The sequence below is a fragment of the Bubalus kerabau genome, chromosome 8 (genome assembly GCF_029407905.1).
Source record: "Bubalus kerabau isolate K-KA32 ecotype Philippines breed swamp buffalo chromosome 8, PCC_UOA_SB_1v2, whole genome shotgun sequence".
Classification (NCBI taxonomy): Eukaryota; Metazoa; Chordata; class Mammalia; order Artiodactyla; family Bovidae; genus Bubalus; species Bubalus kerabau.
In genome coordinates, this window is record NC_073631.1 from 71,861,597 (window position 1) to 71,882,293 (window position 20,697).

General features: G+C 44.7%; 3 long non-coding RNA genes across 5 annotated transcripts in view; 1 reads left to right on the top strand and 2 right to left on the bottom strand.

Annotated features, from left to right (window-relative positions):
* Nucleotides 1-4,547: 4,547 nt before the first annotated feature.
* Nucleotides 4,548-6,279, bottom strand: LOC129659298 (uncharacterized). Of its 2 annotated transcripts, none has more exons than XR_008717946.1 (2): nucleotides 5,783-6,279; nucleotides 4,548-4,755 (listed from the first exon to the last, which is right to left on the bottom strand). It is a non-coding gene; the product is annotated as an uncharacterized LOC129659298 (long non-coding RNA). The 2 variants fall into 2 exon arrangements; XR_008717945.1 differs by having other exon boundaries at nucleotides 4,548-4,770.
* Nucleotides 6,280-6,463: 184 nt separating this feature from the next.
* On the top strand, nucleotides 6,464-11,888 carry LOC129659296 (uncharacterized). Of its 2 annotated transcripts, XR_008717943.1 has the most exons (3): nucleotides 6,500-7,432; nucleotides 10,120-10,500; nucleotides 11,029-11,888. It is a non-coding gene; the product is annotated as an uncharacterized LOC129659296 (long non-coding RNA). The 2 variants fall into 2 exon arrangements; XR_008717942.1 differs by lacking the exon at nucleotides 11,029-11,888 and having other exon boundaries at nucleotides 6,464-7,432; nucleotides 10,120-10,707.
* The window catches only part of LOC129659297 (uncharacterized), a 45,597-nt gene continuing 35,690 nt past the window's right edge, over nucleotides 10,791-20,697 (bottom strand). The window contains exons 2-3 of the long non-coding RNA XR_008717944.1: nucleotides 13,392-13,650; nucleotides 10,791-10,864 (exon numbers count right to left, since the gene is read on the bottom strand). This is a non-coding gene — a long non-coding RNA (uncharacterized LOC129659297). The remainder of the gene's footprint in view (nucleotides 10,865-13,391; nucleotides 13,651-20,697) is intronic.

Consider the following 20,697-nt stretch of genomic DNA (forward strand, 5'->3'; position numbering starts at 1 on the left):
TGGGCTCTGCTGTTGTGGGCTTTGAGCGGGAGCGATTGGAGGGAAGGGACTGGCTGCAGTGGGCTGATGTGCCTGGTTTCTGGAAGCCTTGGGGTACTGTATGGGTGCTGCCGCATACCCAGCCCCAGAAGCTCTCCTGAGTTCGAAACAACACTTAGCCCCTGTTTTTAAGGGCCCCAAGGCCAATTCTACGGCATCAGGAAAAGCGCCTCTAAACAGCCAGTTACACATGTAAAGCCACTGGCACAGGCTGTGACCTATAGCAGATACTCAGTCAATGTCCCAGAGTGGCTTGTGTCTGGATGCTGGCAGGTGAGCACTTCGACTGGACTCATAGGCCCATTAGTTTGAAATGCTGCTTGGCTAATCACCAAGCTTAGGGGACACGGAAACCCAGTGTAGCAGAAAGTCAGAAGCTTTGCTTAGTCTCTTTTTCCTGGGTTCACATACATGACTGAAATAGGTTTAAAACCCCATCTTTATTTTACAAACTTACAACCTAACTTCTGAAAATAATGATGAAAGCCATCCTTCATTCCACTCATCTTCTGCACTTTTTAACACAGCAACAGTGAGGCAGGATCCTTGGGCCATAAGAGATCAGGCCTGAGTTTGAATCCCTGCTTTACTATGTCCTAGTGTGTGGCCTTGGAAAGGTGACAGCCTCCCTCAGTCTCCATTTTCTCATCTTAAAATAGGGATGATGATAGTGCCTACCTCATGGGGGTGTTGAAAGGCTTTAAAAAGACAAGATATGTGCAGTGCATGGCACAGTGCTTTCACAGAGTAGATGCTCTGAGCCGGTCATTTCATTCCTAGGAATGCATCTTAAAGAGACAATGAAGCATTTGTTTGTTTCAGCACATAGAAATATATCTATAAGCATACCCCTTCATCTCAGCTTGTTTCATAGCATTGACAGGTCGTTCAGTGCCTTGTCTGACCATCGTCTTCCTCAGGCTCTTTCCAGTCAAGCTTTGCCAGGCCTAGAGTCAGCTGGTGAAGAGGTTTGACTTTGGAGATGCGAGAAAGGTGTGAAGAGCTACCACAGAACTATAGGAACCTCTGCATGTTCCCTACATCTGTTAAATTGTGAATAGAGGCACAGCACAGCCAGTGAAGATTATCCATCCATCTTAGCTTCTAGCTACCTATAAGCCTCCTAGTTACTGGAGAGGAAGCACAAATGACTGTATTTAGGCAGACAAATATGATCCTAGAGTAAATGATAGAGCTATGGAAACTAAAACAGAACTACTGTGTGGAGGCAGGAAAAGACAGGAGTCAGGAATAGGGGAGAAGAGAACAGTAAAGAGAGGGCTGCCTTTATCTGGAATGATACCTAGAAAGGGGAAGAACAGTGGCCTTGGAGTATGGCAGACTTATATTGGAACACCAGCATTGCCAACAATTAGCATGTTAACATTTCTAAAGTTAGTTTTCTTAACTTTGTAATGGAAAAGCAGTTCAGAGGGTTTTGGGGAGAAATAAATGAGATGAAAGAGTATCTATAAAGCATCTGACCCATGGAAGATAGTCAATACGATTCAGCTCCATTTTCAAATATTTTGTCCAGGTGTCTCCTCAGGAAAACTGTGTAGTGTACAAGGTGCATTGATTTCAAACCCAGAGGACATGATCAATATAACACCTTTAAAATTGTTTTATGTCCCAGACGTGAAAGGTCTGGTTTATATAGTTTGTATACTTTTTCATTATCTTAGTGAAATTTTAAAGCATTTACCCTTGTACCAACCTAATTGATTAAAGACCTTGTTATTGATTGATTCAATGAGTTGGTTGAGTAGTGAAGAAGTAGATTAGTAAGGCCAAGAGAAGTAGTTTAAAAACGTGAAATATGCTTAAGCCTCCAGTACGCACTTTTGTTTATCGTCATGGTGAGCTGTGTTCACGTGTACATGTACTGCATGACTGACAGAGGGCTTTGAAGTTTACTCAAAATCCAACTAAAAAGGCTGCTCAGATTAGGGATGGGGGATGGCAGAAAGCCTGCTTTTACCCAAATGTCCCATGCAGATAAGCACCAGGACACAGGGAGAATAAGAAGCGGTCCTCTCAGCTTGAGTCTCCTGTTTTACTTCGGTCTGTCCAGAGTAGTTGCTAAAGTAATTTACAGTTTGGAAAGCTGTGATCACTCTACCTGAAGCACTAAAAGTTCATGGTGAGGCTCCCAGCTTATCACAGGCAGTAAATGCTCACAAACCATAATGGACTAAAAGACCCCTTGCCCAAGATTCTCACCCAGATGATAATACCACCGAGGCAAAGCCCTCCTTCTCCCCGCTTCAGATAAGTAAGTGTGTAGTCTACTGGATACTTTTAGAGCTCACATATTTATCTTACGCTTTTTTATTTCATTAAACCAGCTCCAAGGCTGGCTTTCATATTTTCAGTAACATACCCCTTTTCTTCCCTGTACTTCCCATCTCACTATTAACCTCTGCTCCAGTGGGGCTTTTTGGTGTTTGAAGAGGGTGTGCAGTTTAATCCACCTTGCAGTTAAAACAGGAAAATATGTACACGGAAAATGAGGTTTGCATTCAATCAAGAATTAGCCTTCTAATTTCAATAGCAAAACACACATCCCAGACTTAGCATCAGTGGAAAGCAGCATTGTTGGAAATGATGTAGCAGGAAGCTTACTTCCTGAGTTTAGACCATATAAGCCTTTTTGTTTTCTTGGCTTGTGGGATCTCAGTTCCTCAACCAGGGATTGAACCCAGGTCATCGTCAGTGAAAGTACAGAGTCCTTCCTAACCACTGGACTGCCAGGCAATTCTTGCTGAATTTAGAATGATTACCAACTTCCATCATACTGCCTTCTGGCGAACTCTAACAGTCTCTTGTGTCATAAAAATTATTCAAAATCAATCAATTTAGCAAAATGATGGACTTTATTGATGCCAGAGTACAGATTTATTTAAAAACCTAAGACTTCTATTTAAAATTTTTTTTAATGATTACTTCAAATATTATAGTATACTGAAATGTCAGAGGCCCTTGGTCCTGTATTTTGACCATCTACATCCACTCTATTTCTAAATGCAATAGAAAGGAAAAGGAGGGCCAGAAAGTATCACTGACTTTGCCTCTTTACTGCTTATCTTTTGGACAGGATGGAAATCTGTCTTTGTTGGCTTTGATTTAGGTTTTTCTTTCTTCCCAAGTAACAACAGTTACCTGTCATCTCGTTCTTATGGACCTGGGACCAGCAGGAATGGCGTCACCTGGGAGCAGAAACCCAGCCCCAGCCCAGAGCTGCTGAATCAGAATCTGTACAGGATCCCCAGGGGATTCCTTTCACATTCAGGTCTGAGAAAAGCTGGTGTCTTGAGTAGGGCTCAGCCCATGCTATGTTAGGGGATACTGTGGTTAGGATGTAATTAATAGGTTTTTAGTTTGAGGAGGTATTCTTTGGGAGTGAAAACCAGACTTCCAGAAGCAGAGGATTTACTGATGGGATATACATGGACCTAAGCTGCTGCCTCATAACTTTGTCTTCCTCTTTGCCCGTAATGGTCCCTCCCCTGTTCTTTGTTCCATCATCACATCTTTTCAACTTCAGCTCATATTGGTGCCTAATTTCCTCTATATTTGCCAGATCAAATTCTCAAGAGCTAGAATCTGATTAGCCCAGTTCAGTGTCTTGCTTCCAGCCACCCATAAGTCACTGGCCAGTCTATGGACTGGACTCTTGGATCAGCTTGATGGGGGCAAGTTGTTTACATAACGGCTGCCTCTTGACTGGCAGGCAAGGAGACAGACCTGGGAGGTGGGCTCCTGGAGAAAATTTTAAGGTTTAAAAATTATTGCTGAAGGATTTGAAATCTTTTAAGAATTCCAGGAACTTGAGTATTCCAAGAAAAATTGTAAATCCCAGAACAGATATATCAGCCATCTGAGGACCAAAAACTAATAACCCCTTTGATGCTGTAACAGGGTAACAGGACCTCATGGAAGCCCAGTAGCCTTGTTTTACAGGCACTCCCCAGAGCTGGTTACAGGCTCCATAAACGAAGATGATTCTTTCTGCAGGACATTTCTCTGCTTGTCGGGCCACTCTGTTCTCCCAGCTTCTCCCTCCTGGCTCAGTCTGGACCATGGTGGAAGTGGGACTGATCCTGCTTCCTGTGCATTTTCCCTTCAACCTGTTCCACCCATGTTTGTCCCTGTGGCCTTCCTGGAGCGTAGCCCCAACTTGGACCTGACCTGCTCAGCCTTCAGAGTTGCCAGGCAGGCCGCAGGCGCTTCAGTCGCCCCAGGCCAGCCTCGGCCCCACCACTGCTCACCTGACTGTGGCCCCTGTCATTCTGAAAGGCCTCCCGCCCCCTCCTCCCCAGTCCTTGCCTAGAATCTCCTCTGATCTCCATCCACACAAATGCCACCCCCTTTCCAAACAGATCTCCGATGCTGCCCCTTCAAGCTCCCTCTCCTCATTCTCTTCTTCTCAGCAGCTATGACTCTCACACATTACTTTCCTTTTGGGTTTTGAGGGTTTTAAAATTTTAACCTGAGAATGACATTCCTTTCCTGTTGGATAGAAATCCCTTGGGAGTGGCGACCTTGAACCTCACAGGGAGAGTGAATGGTAGGAAACCAGAGGGATAGAGTAAGGCCTATAGCATCTGGACTCTGATTTCCGTCTGAATTCACACTCCTGGTAGACTTCCTCTCCATGATTTGTGTGACCTTTGAACAGGCTTCACTGGCCTCTCCCAGCCTCAGCTTCCAGATCTGTCAAGACAAGAACTGTACACATCTCACAGGCTTGCTGGAGGATTGCTTCTGAAGCGACGAGCCCAAGAGGTAAAGCACCTCCTGGACTCCCGAGCGCCTCCCACACCATCAGCTACTGCTCTGGTGGTGACAGGAAGTGCTCGGTAAATGCCAGGCCCCGGGCATCTGTGGGACTGGGATGCCTGAGGCTGGGGTTCTTGCCAATTGCCTTCATCTGCTCCTCTGTTGAGGCTTTTATAAGCGCTGCTAACAGGCAGGAGGATGTCTGGGTTTGAGTTTCACCTCCTCAACCCCTCACCTTCTGGAGGAGGTGCTAATGAGCAGTGAAATGACCACCAGGTGGGCTGGGAGGGAGGCAGAGGAGTATGTGGCCAAGGAGCTTGGATATCCCTCTGCTGGATGCTGGGCTTTGGAATCCCTGAAGCCTGACAGGCATCCCTCCCAGAACCCCACACTGCGTCCTACTTGGCACGAAGAGGAGAATAACTGCAGAGTCAGAGCAGTGGTTCTGGTTCCGGAGGAGTTCTGGGAAGGAGCCCAAATGGGGCCTCTTTCTGTCTGGCTCTGCGAGTAAGCTCCCAGCCCCCAGACTCCACCCCAGGCATCGTGGCGTTGTAATAGCTGCTCTTTCTGTCGAGCAGATACTATTTTTATTGATCACCTTCTTGACAGAAATATTAAGCCACAGAATGTTCCTGGCAGGTGGCAGCCTGAGTGCCACTGGCGGTGCATGGGCTCGCGTCTTCTGTTCCAGGGCCCTGGCCAGAGCGGGCAGGCCCAGAACTGGCAGCTTCCCAGACACCCAGGAAGCCAGTGAACTTGCTCTGTGTGGGGGTTAGAGTGGAACAGGCGGGCACCAGTGAGCCTTCCCTTCCGCTCTGTGGTTGGGGGCTGTGGGCGAGTTCCAGGTCTTGAAGGAACTGGTCTTCCCAGGGACAGAGAGATCAGTGGCTCTCAACACCACTGCACTTGAGAACCACCCCAGGGAGGTTTTTTTAAAAAACAAAAACATAGATGCCCAGACCTGATCTCCAGGGTTTCTTATTGACTTGGTCCTGGGGTGGGCCCTGGGCAACCACATTTTTTAAAAATTCCCCCAGGTGATCCTGATTCGGTCTGGCTGGAGACCCATGATCAGAAATGGTCAGCAAGGTCACTGTATCATATGAAAGAGCACAGGCCTTGCGGTCCAGCAGATGTGGGGATCCCCCTGGACTACTGATTAGGCACCAGCCCGTCATGAAGAGGCCCAGTCTTCCAGGTTTTCAATTTCTTAAATCAGGAAAGGGGTGGTAGTGGTGTTGCTCACCCTGCCCTGAAAACTGGTTCTGGTTCCGGAGGAGTTCTGGGAAGGAGCCCAAATGGGTCCTCTTGTGTAGTTAATTGAGGGAAGGTGTGAGTAGCTTTGGGACCTTAGCAAAGTATTTACCTGTATTTGTAGGCCTACACTTAACAAATAACAGTGCATTCACTTTACATAAGTTATAAAGCTTGCACACACTCTACAGTATCATGGTCTATACTTCTTTACTCTGTTAGGCTTCCACTGACATTAAATCAGAGATTCTTGATGGGGGCAGAGGGGACAGAAACATGCTCCCTCATGAAGACACATGAGAAAGGGGGTGGGGAAGGAGGCATAGTACACTCTGGAAAAATATGAAATGGGCTTGATGCCAAGAGAGACTTATGGACTCTGTTTTCCGTGTCACCTAAGTGGCTATCTTTTACAGTAGGCAGAGAGTATGCCTGACCTCTTCTGTGGAGGGAGATGCTGTACCTTCCCAGGCCGTAGGCTATACAAAATGCTTAAAAAGATAAGTGTGGGACAATGTTATTCACACCTCTACTTTGCTAGATGTGAAAAATACGAGAGACCCCTGGAGAACAATCTCCTAACAAGTCTGTGCTCTTAATGCTCTACACCAGGGTTAGTAAACTACCATCTGTTGGCAGGCAGCCTGTTTATTCTACAGCCAGTGAGCTAAGAATGATTTTTTCATCTTAAACACACACACACACATACAGAATATGCAACAGAAACTTTTTGTGGCCTGCAAAGCCCAACTATCTGACCCTTTGCAGAATAGTTTGCTACCCCTGCCCTACACAATACTGCTTCTGTAACTACCCTGGCCAGACTAGTGCCAAGTAGATGAATCTGACTTATTCTAACATTTTCTGTAAATATTGGATTTTATAGGGCTAGTGTGTTGCAGATTGGATTCCCTAGGAAGCAGACTCTGAGAGGGAATTTAATGAAAAGGATGTTTATTAAGGAATGCCTTTGATATCACCACCTGTGGAAAATGGGAGAGAATAGATAGAGGGAGAAGCCAAGCTGTGAGGCAGACCTGGCAATAGACTCAGCCATTTCCACAGGCGCTCTGGATGTAGAATATCCCCTTAGAGTGTTCCCAAGTTGGGCTGAGATGTCTGGGCCTTTATACTCCTGTAAGAGTCCGTTATTGGGTATCAGCCACAGGGGAGGGGGCAGAACTTGGGCAGGCGGCTCTCTGGAGCTGAGGGCATCCCTGAAGGAACTGACAACTGAAGGCTGCCTTCCAGCCGCCGGAACTGCGGACCTTCTGATGAAGGCGGCTTTGGGAGGTGCACTACAGTGTCCACGGCATAGGGCAAACATTCTAGGGCCTTGATGGCAGAATTGTTACAGGTGGGAGTGATTTTTCTAACCTCTTTATACCCTGAAGTACTTAGCATAGTGTCTTGCAAGTAGTATATATTCACTGAGGGGATGGATCGATGCTTGGATGCAATGAATTTTGTTAAGTTTAAGCATAAGGACCTTGTCTTCTAGTTCTGTGGCCTTCCTTTTTGGTTCTTTTCTGCTCCCTCTACCCTCCCCTGACCCAGTCCATTTTAACTTTTAAAATCACCTAGTAATAAAATGCTGAGAACAGAGATGTTTAAAAATATGTGTGGGATGAATAAAAAAATGAATCAATTACAGAATTTTAAATCTAAAATAACTTAAAGTTCTGAGTATTCTAGTATATTTCATTATAATTTTATTTTTCATGAAACTCTTCCAAAGTCTCTATTTTTAAAAAATTTAAATCTTTATTAAGAAGTAATTTTTGCTTGTAAAAAAAGAAAACAAAGTACATAACATAAAATAAGTCCTCCCTTTCTAATTATATTAACAGCATGTTTTGTGTTCTTACAAATTTTTTAAATGTATATACTATTATTTACTTATACATAGATGTGTTTATTTGTCTAAAAATGGTATTATCATATATATGTATATATATGTGCTATTTTTCCCCAAAAAGCATATGACAGATATCTTGAGGTTATTACACCAAAGACTGCTGTTTCTTTAGAAAATGCAATGTCCTAGTCATATATGCAGCCCCAAGAATTCAACAAAGGTGATTTGAATTGAATTCGATTTCTAAAGTCTGATCCCCCAGAGCCTTTATTTCTTTTGATCCCCTGGCTTTGGAAGCTTGGTTAGGATGGGGAAAGAACTATTAAAAACTTGCCTGAGGGAGGGGGCGTGGAAGTGTTGCTAAAATCCTCTTTGAGCCATGGTTGGGGCTGGTACTCACATGAGCAGTGGAGTCTGGCAGATCTTCCTTGCATAAAAAGATGAAGGAATTGTGATAGGAGGAGGATGGATCCCTCCCTGCCAGGCTTAGAAACCCCCAATTGCCTAGGGAGTTCCCTAGGGGCTTAGTGGTTAAGATTCTCAGCCTTCACTGCCCTGGCCCCAGGTCATTCTCTGGTCAGGGAGCTGGCACCCTGTGAGCTGCACGGCATGGCAAAGAAAAACTCCGGTTCTCTAAAAAGCATATTCTATGGCACTCGTCTGTCCATCAGTGTCCAAAAGTTACTAACTGAGGCAGGCTTTATGGAGCATGGAAAACCCACTGTTTCTGAAGCTTCCTTGAGAAGCCAGAAACCATGAAGTTCTATGCCCTGAGGTCCTTGACACTGCTGCATTCACCTCCCAAGACCCACTTCTGTTCATCAGGAGCCCTGGAGCGGGAGGCACTGTTATAGAATGACACCTCATCCTCTCTCCTTTCTGAAGGCTATTCTTCAAATTAGCTCAAACAGGAAATTAATAACGCTTATAGACTTGACCTTTGAAAAAGAAACATTAGATTCTCTTTCCAGCAGCTGGGAAACTGAGCACTAGCAATGTAAGTGTGTGTGTGTGTGTGTGTGTGTGTGTGTGTGTGACTCAAAGAGGGGTCAGAAGCTGCAGCTCTCACCAATACAAGTGAGGGGACAAAAGGCAAATTAAAATATTATCTTGTGAACTGGGACCGTAGACCTGACTCAATACAAGCTTTCACCCCTTGACCAAAATTAGACCTTAGCAGGGAAGATGCAGTATGGTCTTTACTCAGGAAGACATCAGGTTTCATTCTCACTTGGGCCTTGGTTTGCCAGGCAATAGGCAATATCATGGGGCTTCCCAGGTGGCTCAATGGTAAAGAATCTGCCTGCGATGAGGAAGACATAAAAGACATGGGTTCGATCCCTGGGTTGGGAAGATCTCCTGGAGGAGGGCATGGCAACCCACTCCAGTATTCTTGCCTGGAAAGTCCCATGGACAGAGGAGCCTGGCAGGCTACAATCCATAGGGTCTCAAAAAGTCAGACACGACTGAAGCAACTAAGCACACGTTTGCATGCACGCGCATGCGCGCACACACACACACACACACACACACACACACACACACAGGCAATATCAAGCATCAGTCTCTAATAAAGTCAGCAGAAGGTAGATGAACTACAAAGAAAGAATCCTTGAATGGCTATATACCCCTAAATTTGCCCCAGGCAGAAGTGATTTTCTGCAGTTTTGTTGGTAATTCTTTTGCTATTCAAAGGAACAAAGAACAGCTAATTCAATGATAATAGAGTAAAAATATAAAATAGCATTAGACTTTTATAAATCAAAGATATATATTGTATGATTAAAAGTAAAATTTGCCATTAATTTAAAGTCTGTTTTTCTACTTAAAAAAATAACCTGAATAATTTTCCGTGTCATTAAATATTATATGTAATATTTTTAATGGCTGTAGACTAGTCCATTGTATAGCTGCTGTATAATTTATTTAGCTATTTTCCTATTGTTAGACACTTGGATTATTTCCAAATTTTAGAAGTAATAAATATTTCTAATGAGCATTCTTCATATATAATTTTTCTCTGAGGATATATTCCTCGAGGTATAATTGGTAGGTCAAAGGCCCAGTGAAATTTAAAGTTTTTTGATTCTTATTACTAAGCTGCCTTCCATTAAGGCTGTATCTAGTTGCTTTTTAATTGACCAGTATAAGAGCACTGAGACTACATAAACAATGGTTTTTAACAGGTCTGTGAAAGCTTGAAGCTTGCTGCCTATGCTGCTGTGGTCACATCTGGAGAATTATGCCCAACAGTGCAGGACTGTGTGGAATTCACAGAAGGGGAGTAGTCTGATGAGTTTGTATTAGTCTAGGGAAGCTTCGTGGAGCAGGTGAGGCTTAAGGGAGGCCTTGAAAGCAGGTAATCGACTGGCCCAGAGGTCAAGGAAACAACTGATGTAAAGCAGAGGCCCACCTGTCCCCAATAGGGAGCTGTCGCAGAGTTGCTGGAGGAGAGAATGCGCTTCATGCTTCCAAGAGGAGCAGGACCAGGCTGGCTTTAATGGCTGGGGACAGTGCAGCCAGCCCATGCTCCTGGATAAAATGGATACCAAGATCGGGATTCCAGAGTAAGGCAAAGTCTTCATGCAAGGGACATGTCTATCTCCTCATTTGACCTCCACACTTGATGATTCCTCAGAAATGGAAAGAAATTGGGGCTTTTCTCCTTTTCATTATATTAGAGGGGAAAAACACAAAAAAATCCACCAATCCTGCCGATTTGCTAGATATTCTTGGAAGGATAATAAAAGTAAAACTTTCTTTCTCTTTCAGCAGAATAGAATTAGACTCACCTTGTTACAGATTGTGCTGCTACTAATTAAAAAGAGAGGGAAAAACTCTGCTGAAACATTCTCCACTTTCCAGCTGCTTTTATTTAATCCATGTAGTTTAAATTCTCCAAGGACCTTAAACTAAATTGGCCACCAGATACTGAAAAATAAAACAAACTGTTAATTAGAGGGATTGCAAAGAATGTCTTTCCTTTGGTTTAGGAAAGTGGAGAGGATGTTGGATGAGAGCCCCTTCAAAAGTGAGGGAGAAAAAAAAAAAAGTGAGGGCAAAAGATGTTTAGGGAATCTTTTCTTTCTCTCCAGGGATTCCAAAGCAAAGATTTGTAAAGACTCTGCAAATAGCCTGGACAGCATTGGCTCTTGTTAAAACAGGTAGGGACCTCTTTAGAGATTGATGAAAGGATGCAGTTTCCCCACTGGGAGAAAGTACAAGGAAGCCTGAGCATGGACCCAAGCAGGACTCGCCTGGTGGAGACAACCACGTGCCTCCCCACTCACCGATGACCAAGCCCAGGAGGAGGGGGTATCCTGACACCAGATGTCAGCTGCCAGGGCAGACCTCACCTGCAGGAGCAGGCCTAGTCTGCACCCATTGCTTAAACACAGCCTGGGTCTGCCAGGAAGAAGTTGCTTCTCACGGGGGCACATTACCTGGGGAGCATCCAGCTTGGACCAGGGAAAGGTACATGCTGGGGACAGTGGTGGGCAGCAGCGCCCTCTCCCTGCCTGGGTGCAGGTCCAGCCCATGGGCGGTGGATTTTGAGCTCAATTTCCACCCTGCACGGCTTGGATTGCAGGGTCATGTCACTGAATTCAGAAGCAGAACTTTGGGAGTCAAGAAATGGAATCTTGAATTTTTAACTTTTTGTTGTCATATGTTAAAGAGTATGAGGTGTATGGAGTGATAGTCACTCTGCCCAGGAGACTATAGGTGACTTGTTTTCCCTCTTTGAACCCATCTCCTCTCTATAAAATTGGGCTAAAAATAAAATACAGCTCAGAAGGTGTGAGGATTAAGTGAAATGATGCTCTTAACCATCTAGCAGGGACCTGCACAGAGGAGGTGCCGGCAAGTTGGGTCTTATTCACACTCCAGAGTCCAGAGGAAATGGTACCTGGGTTGGGACCTCCACTGCATTTCGGGGTCAAGTAAAGCTTACAGGGTTCTCATTAAAAGGAAAATGTATTTCTTTTAAAAAATTGTATAGGACAAATGCATTCCTTCTGGGCAAATATGCCCAATGTGAAGTGGGATTCAGAGGTAGAGAGGCATGCAGTCATCTGTAGGACTCCAGGCCAGGTGAGTATCCACTAGAGGAAACCAGGCCCCCGAGCAATGGGTGGGTGGGTGGCTGAATTTTATACTTTTTATTTTACTGCTTAGTGCCCTACTGCTTTGGTTGAGGCCTTCATTTCCTTCATTTTCTCTGCATCAAACATATGTACTTCTGTGATAATTCTGGCCTCTGTGGGAAGCCTGTGAACAATTATGTAGGCATGTATAACTGTATGGCGTCTGTCCCCAGGATTTCAGTCAGGGGACCTCTCCACTCCACCAGCCTCTGCACACCCGGATTGAGAGCCCTCTGTTTTCATTTTGCCTGACTCAGGGTCTAATCACTGTCCACTAGGTGACCAGCCTCTAGCATGAGTACTGCCCCAGTGCCATGGAGAGGCTGACTCAGTTCAACAGGGTATGTGGAAGGGGAAGGGAGTCATGGCCTGGTCATTTGCAGACGGGCCATCCCTAAGGATACACGGAGACTCTTGAAAGCCACAGAGCCTCACGTTCAAGGCTGGGCACCTCCAATCGGCTCCTGGGGCCCAGGCTAAAGTTAAATTGCACTGGGCAGCAACCCAGTGGTGGAGCTCACAGAGCCCCGTGTGGTGTGGGCACGTTTCTGCATGGCACCTTCCCCTCAGAAGCAGGGAGGGCTGTGAGTGCTGGGTGCTAAGTCGGGCTTTTGAAGGTCACTCAGAAACCTCTCCTGAGTGTGTCCAGGCAAGGTTTTCACTTTCCCCGCATTTGCCAGGCTTCCTCCCTCTCTCTGCAGCCTTAAGATACTCCTATTTGGCTACAAATATGTCAGCAACTGACATCTTGGAAAAGAATAAATGGGCCAAGTCAGAGTTTGATGCTCTGCCTCTTAAAAGTCACATCCAGTTTGCCAGATGGCAGGAGTGAGAATGCGATTTGATGTGGACAGTTGGCCAAGTCACCCAGAGAGAGGCTCCTCCTCATCATCAGAACCCTCACCACAGAGTTGTATCCCAGCTGAGGACCATAGTTGTGTTCCCTTGCAGCCCACCTTCCTGTGGATTCTCCCTCCCTGTTTCTTCTGCATCCCTAGAAATCCCGGCTATGCATCATTGGAAATGTGCTACCTAAATATTATGCTCACATTATTCCTTCAGTCCCCAAATGTGTCATTGCTGCATACTGTACAGAACAGTATCCTTAGCTGTGTATTTATTGTGTTGGGGTTTTAACTTAATCAATTTTACTAAGTAATACAACCCCCTCGCTGCCCTGACATGATAATTAACGCGGGGCGCACAGACACTCCTGCATGTATTCACCTACGGTATTTTTTTGGAATGCTTCTGCAGCATTAGCACACACAGACCAAATTCAGCCTCAAACACAAAATAGGAACAATGCTTACCTAAGTTTTGTTCATCTCGGCTGCGGAACCTTGAATGTAATAATTAGGTTGGGTCTACAGATCAGACCTCCCTGGTCCAGGTGATCATAGGCGCTGGGTCACAGACTCTGAGTGTGCTCCTTCATTCAGGGCTTGTACTCTGGATTCACCTCCACCATCTCCACATCGCTCTGTACCTCAAAAAGCTGGCCTCCTGGGGCTGCCTGGCCCCAGGCTTCCTGCCCTCCAGCTGCTGGTTTGCTTTGGCCAATGGGAGGCGCTGGCAGGAGATCAAAGGGCAGGAGTTGAGAAAGGTCAGGGTATTTATCCCACTGGCTCCTTCTTTCCAGGCTACAGTCTAAGATGTCTTAAATCTTGACATCTGCTTCTTGCCTTCAGTCACTCTATCTCAGCTATTGCTTCTGCAGTTCTCTTGAAAAAATCTTTTCAAACTGAGCCTTTGATTTCTTTGCAAGACTCTGTTTCCCTCTAACATGCTCTGCAAAATTCTAGCTCTGCCGGCAGAAGGCTTCTGTCTCTCTTTAAACTGAGTGTGCGTGTGTCCATCCTCTCAGGAAGAACCAGCATTGTTCTGTACACTATCACAAGAGAAGTGGAAAACTCCTTTTGGTAGAGTCTCCACTTTCTTCTAACAGAGTTAGTTCGCTCTCACCGTCACTGTGCCCAGGCCCACCTACCCTGTGCAAAATCATTACCTGGCCCATCATGAAATTTTCTCTGGGTGTTATTCTCTAACCATGTTACAGCAGATTGTATCTTCAAAGATGGATGCAATAATATCTCTCATCCCCCATGCTCTTCTGCAATGTGACCTTGACACTCTTCCCACTGAGAGGTGGAATTTTTCTCTTTCGCTCCCTCTGCTTGGATATGGATAAGCTCATGGTTGTGTCCACCAATGAAATGGGGCAGAGGGATTCATTGTGATTTCTGAAACAGGGCAAAGTCTAGTTGGCTTTGATATGGTCTTCTTGAAATGCTCACTCTGCAAAGGCCCCCTCCTGAGACCTTCCTCTCAGAACTTAGCTAGTAGGATGTGAGAAGCCCAAGTTGTTGGGGAGTGGTCTAGTCAGCATCCCAGTTGAGCCATCCTACCATCTATCCCAGCTCAGGCAGAAGACAAGGGAGTGGAGATCCTCCAGTGGGGGAGGTAGATACATGTGGGAGGTGGATCCTCCAGTTCCAGCAATTCTAATCCCTCACAGTCCAAATCTTCCCAAATGAGGCCCCAGGCATTACAGCACAGAATAACTATCCCCACTGTGACCTTTTCAATACTTGATACCTGGGATCCATGAGCATACGACATGGTTGTTGCTTTACATCACTAAGTTTAGGGGGGGTTTTGTTATGCAGTCATGGTAACTGGACCACATTGTCCACTGCTGTGTGGTTACCTGGTGATGGGAGCCACTGATTTGTTCAGAAATGCACTGTACCCAAGAACTAAACTTTAAACAACAGCGCCTCTTCACTTCTATTCTAGAAGGAGGGGAGATAACAAAAGTTTAGGTTTTTTTCCAAACACTGATTCAGTGATTTGAGAACAAGTATGGGTATTTAAAATCAAAGGATGCTATAAACATTCAGTATACTGCTCAAATTCCAGCGCTACTTTTATAATGTGGGGCTGCAAGTTTTCCTCCCTTTGCAGCAGTTGCCTCTAATCTTGCAGCCATCTGTCCCTGCTCTGATGAAAATAGAACACCCCATGCCTCCTCTCCCTGGTCCCTGCTCAGATTACATGCTTATATTAGGTTGAACTGTATGAAATTGCCATTTTGTAGGTCATAAATGGTTAAATCTTAGTAATTTCACGTGGTTCAACCTAATGTTAACCTCCAACTCCTCAAATACATGTATCACTGAATTGTATTTGAGATCTCAACCTAAATGAGACTTGCTCTCCACTTCCCTTTCCTGCCCCACTCCAGCTAAACTGGATTATCTTGTATCACATCATCTTGTCCTTTCCTCCAGAGCACCTGTCACAATTTGTAATTATATGTGTGTTTATTATTTAATGTCTAATACCCCAAAGAGACTTATGTAAACACCATGAGCACTGCATATCGTTGTTTCCAAGCCCCTCATGTGGGGCCTGGTATCTCATAGCCACTCAATAAATGTCAGCTCAATTAATGTATATACAATGTGGCTCTCTTCACATGTAGACAGTGATTTCCAGAGCATCCTGAAAGCACTGTGGTCCTTGTCGTTGTATCTGCAAGCTTCTAGAGCAATGAATGGTTTCTAATCCAATGGTCCATTAGACACGCTCGGAAAGATTTTAGAAAATACTCTGGAGACTGCCTTCCAATCAATCAAATCAAGGTCTCCAAGGAAAAGGGATGAGCCCAGTCACGGTTGGGAAACTGTTTGGGAAGGCAGAGACGCCATCTACAGAGATCTCTATGCTTGGTGCTGCAAAATTATAATGCTTTCTTGCTATTGCCCCAGTGGTAGAGCTTCAGACCTCAATCAGGTGATTTTGTTCTCAGTCCCAGTTGCCTTCTTTGGGCACATTAGATATTGTTACCAACCAGTCAGCTTTTGAGAACCAATCACACTTATTTTGCAAGTACTCTTTTCAGTAATTATACCAAGGAGTGAGTACCCCCAAATCTGCTCCAAATAAACATGAAATCTAAATTGAAAGAGTGTGTGCTTCTAAGTGGGTTCTTCCACCTCTCCTTCACAACTCCCATGCTTGGTTTAGTCACTAAGTCGTGTCCGACTCTTTTGCGACCCCATGGACTGTAGACCTCCAGGTTTCTCTGTCCATGGGATTTCCCAGGCAAGAATGCTAGAGTGGGTTGCCATTTCCTTCTCCAGGGGATCTTCCTGACCCAGGAATTGAAGCTGGGTCTCCTGCATTGCAGGTACATTCTTTACCATCTGAGCCACCTCTTCCTATAGAGAAACTCTCAAGCCATCACACAACTTTCTTTCCCATCTTTCCAACTCTTAATTTTCCGTAAGTCACCATTTAAGGGAAATCCACACACCTATCCATTCATATTCATTTGATATCCAATGAATTCCATCAATGGAATCGGCTCTGGGAGCCATTCTTTCTATCCATCCATATTCATTTGAATACTGAACACCCACTGTGTAGCCTTTCCATGTGCCCAGGAACCAGCTTTTACCCATTAGAGGGCGCACCAACCTGAATAAGGCTTAGTCCTGGCCCCAATAAACTCATGTAATGAGAAATTGAACAATGTGATATATGCTATTTTAGCAACTTGTAAAAATTATCATTGGGACACAGTGAAAAAATGACTGATTATTGGTAGGAGAAATAAAACAAAGCTTCACAGAGGCAGTACTGGCTGGACATAGATAAGTAGGAGTCCACTGGAGGCAAAATTGGCAAGTTACAGATGTCTGCTGCTGCTGCTGCTAAGTCACTTCAGTTGTGTCCGACTCTGTGTGACCCCATAGACGGCAGCCCTCCAGGCTCCCCCGTCCCTGGGATTCTCCAGGCAAGAACACTGGAGTGGGCTGCCATTTTCTTCTCCAATGCATGAAAGTGAAAAGTGAAAGTGAAGTCGCTCAGTGGTGTCGACCCTCAGCAACCCCATGGACTGCAGCCTTCCAGGCTCCTCCGACCATGGGATTTTCCAGGCAGGAGTACTGGAGTGGGGTGCCATTGCCTTCTCTGACAGGTGTCTGGGCAAACACAAAACCTAAAAAATTAGAATAAACCTGAGAATCCTGGATATAATCGAAATAAATCAAGCAGTAGATAGGTATATGTCAGCTCTTTATTCTGAATGTGGCCTCAGACCACAGAAGGCCCTCTTCTCATTTCTTAAGAACAAGACATGTTGTGCATTTGTTCCTCACATATGCATTTTCATAAACTTTATTGATTCCACTGTGCTGTTTATAGCTACTGATTTTATATACTCTTCTCATCAAACTGAAAGTTGATTATTTTGCCTCATACATATTGTAGTAATTAGATTGCTTACTTGAATGGCACAACAGTGTGTGTTTGTACACTTTGCCAGCGACACTGCTGACAAAGCACTGTCTATCTCACTTTACTGCATTGTTCTTATTAATCTCCCAGAGCCAACTAAGCTCTGTTTCTCTTGGGAATTGCCTGAGAGGCAGAAAGTCTTATTTCTGTCCAATTTTGGTATTCCTAGGGCTGAGAAGTATTTTGAATTGGTCTCACTTTCCAGTAAATTCAACCTACCCAGTTCTGAACCAGGGTTTGTTTCAGTTATCTCTTGCTGGATGACAAACCACACCAAAACTTAATGACTCAAAATAACAACAATAGTTTATTGTCTTTCATAATGCTGAGGGTTGACCAGGCTCAGCTGGATGGTTTTTCTGCACTGTGTGGTGTTGGATGGGGTTGCAGTCATCTAGGGGCTTCATCAGGGTGGACTTTCTAAGCTGCCTCACCAACATGGTTGGCAACTGGTCCTAGCTGTTGGCTGGAAGCTCATCTGGGACTGTTGACCAGAGCACCTTAGTTCTCCTCCATTCAGTTTTTCCACATGGCTGGAGCTTTTCATAACATAGTGAGGATTTCAAGAGGAAACATGTCTAGCACACAAGAGCAGAAACTGCAGGCCTCTCAAGGCTCAGCCTTGGCAATTACACAGTGTCATTTCCACTGCTTTCTATTGGATGAAGAAAGTCAGAAGGCCACCCCAGAATCAAGGTGAAAGGATATAGATCCATCTCTTGATGAAACGAGTGGCAAAGAAGATGCAGCCATCTTTAATTCATTGTGTTTTCTCCTATAGAGATCAATTTACTTGCTGAGGACAGAGTATGCCACAAAATGTATCTCTGATATTGTGCAGTTGTTTCACAAATGTACAAGTCTATTGCATTTCTTGGGCTTCCCTTGGGCTCAGCTGGTAAAGAATCTACCTGCAATGTAGGAGACCTGGGTTTGATCCCTGGGTTGGGAAGATCCCCTGGAGAAGGGAAAGGCTACCCACTCCAGTATTCTGGTCTGGAGAATTCCATGGACTGTATAGTACATGGGGTCACAAAGAGTCAGACACGACTGAGTGACTTTCACTCACTTTGTAATTGTAATTATTGCATTTCTTAGAAAATCAACACAAAGGCCAGCATGACTACCCCACACCCTTTTAAAGCACTTTTACTATAATGGAGAGTAATCAGGCTCAGACACTATGCTTCTGTTTGCTCTTCTAGCTCACTGATATTGATGACCACTGTGAAATAAAAGCATGCTTGCATTTCATTTTTTTATTTATATTTTATAATTTTTGCATTGAATAATACTTCTATATCCTTTACAAACTCTAATCAAAAAAGAGCTCTAATCAAAGCAGGTTTATTTAGGTTTTCTGGAGAACAAAGGTATATACAAAAGAACAAGTCACCAATTGTTCTGATTTGATGTTGAGATTAAGTTAACCCTTAGCCATAGCATTTTGTCCAAGGCAATTTTTTTTTTCTAAATATTTCCAGGTTTGGTCTAGCATTTTGTATAAGTTCATTTATTCATTAATCCATCCATCCATCATTCATACATTACCTTTCGGACATTTCCACTTGGATAACCTCCTTTGGCACTGTTAACACACAGATGAATGAGGCAGATGCCCTGCTTAAAGTGACCCCACAACTTGAGGAACTGAAATGTACACAACTTTGTAACACACCAATGATGGCATAAAGCAAAGGGTAATCGCTTTTGCCTGGGTGAGTCAGGGAAGACTTGTGGAATAAGTGGGGGAAATGGCAAATGCAAGGGGAAGGGGCAGCAGAGGAGCTGGAAAAGGGGGGCTGGAGCAGTTTGGGAACAGCATTGAATGCCATATTTTGGTCACCTTGGTATAGGTGATGGTGAGAAGGCAAAAGGTTTTTAAGTAATTGCTTTGGGCAGTGTTGTGTAGGAACTGAAGGAGGGTGTTTCAGGAAACAACCTATAGAAGAAACACACAAAGGTAGGAATGGGAGGCACATTTGGAAAATTTGCAGAGGAGCCAGGATTGCTAGAGAAGGGGAGGTGGCCTGGGAAAGATAGTGGCCACTCATGAAGCCGTTTCAGGTAAGTGCCCAAGCACCTGGCTCTTGGTCCCCAGTCCTCCGTGGTCTGTCTGGACACCTCCACCTGTGCATGTCTTTACGCCACTGTTTCTCCCGCCCATGGTGTCATAGCGTGGTTGGACTTCCTTCCCAGCTATCAGTCCTTCTTGGCTCTTCATGCTGCCTGCACTGTGGGGCTCCCCAAGTGTGCCTTGTATGAGAGGGTCCCCCTGCTGTGTTTCCCCATGGTACCTCTACCTCCTAGTATGCCCCTGGTCCCTTGTCTTATTGGGGTGGGGGTGAGATCACAGACCTCCTGGCTGCTTTAACTCTCAGTTTCTAAGAAAAAAAATACTCAAACGACCCAGAGTTAAGATCTCAAAGCCCTTTATAATCTGTAACTACTACTACTACTAAGTCACTTCAGTCATGTCCGACTCTGTGTGACCCCATAGACGGCTGCCCACCAGGCTCCCCCGTCCCTGGGATTCTCCAGGCAAGAACACTGGAGTGGGTTGCCATTTCCTTCTCCAATGCGTGAAAGTGAAAAGTGAAGGTGAACTCACTCAGTCGTGTCCGACTCCTAGCAACCCCATGGACTGCAGCCTACCAGGCTCCTCCATCCATGGGATTTTCCAGGCAAGAGTACTGGAGTGGGGTGCCATTGCCTTCTCTGTTATAATCTGTAAAGTTGTGTGCAAATAGTATTATTGCCATCATTATGAGTTCCAGAATTCTACAAATCCTTGGTGGTCAAGAGCCTGTGTGTTTTTCATTTCCTCTAAGGCACTTGGCATGGTCCTTTGGTGGTATATATGTCCTCAATAAGTAATGGTGTGTAATGAATAGTAATACATATAGTTTATTTTAAACCCATGTTTACCCTTTCCAAGCATTGGGTAATTTTTCTTCCAAACATTGGGGTCTGTGGACAGTTTTAAAAGGTGCACTAAAGTTCAAGAGTTCTTTATTGATCCTTTCCTTTCGATCTTGGAATTTTAATAAAACAACCTCTGGCCATTAAAGCCCACATATCATGAGAGTGTAGCAACAAAATTAAAAATGAGAAATTATTGGGACAAGGAGATACCACTGCACATGCGTTAGGATGGCCATAATTAAAAAGACAGGTAAAAACAAGCATTGACAAGGATGGGGGAAAATTAGAAACTTCATACATTGCTGATGGAAATGTAAAGTGGTGCTTTTGAAAAGTTCCCCAAATATTTAAATAGGGTTATTATATGACCCAGAAATTCCTCTGCTA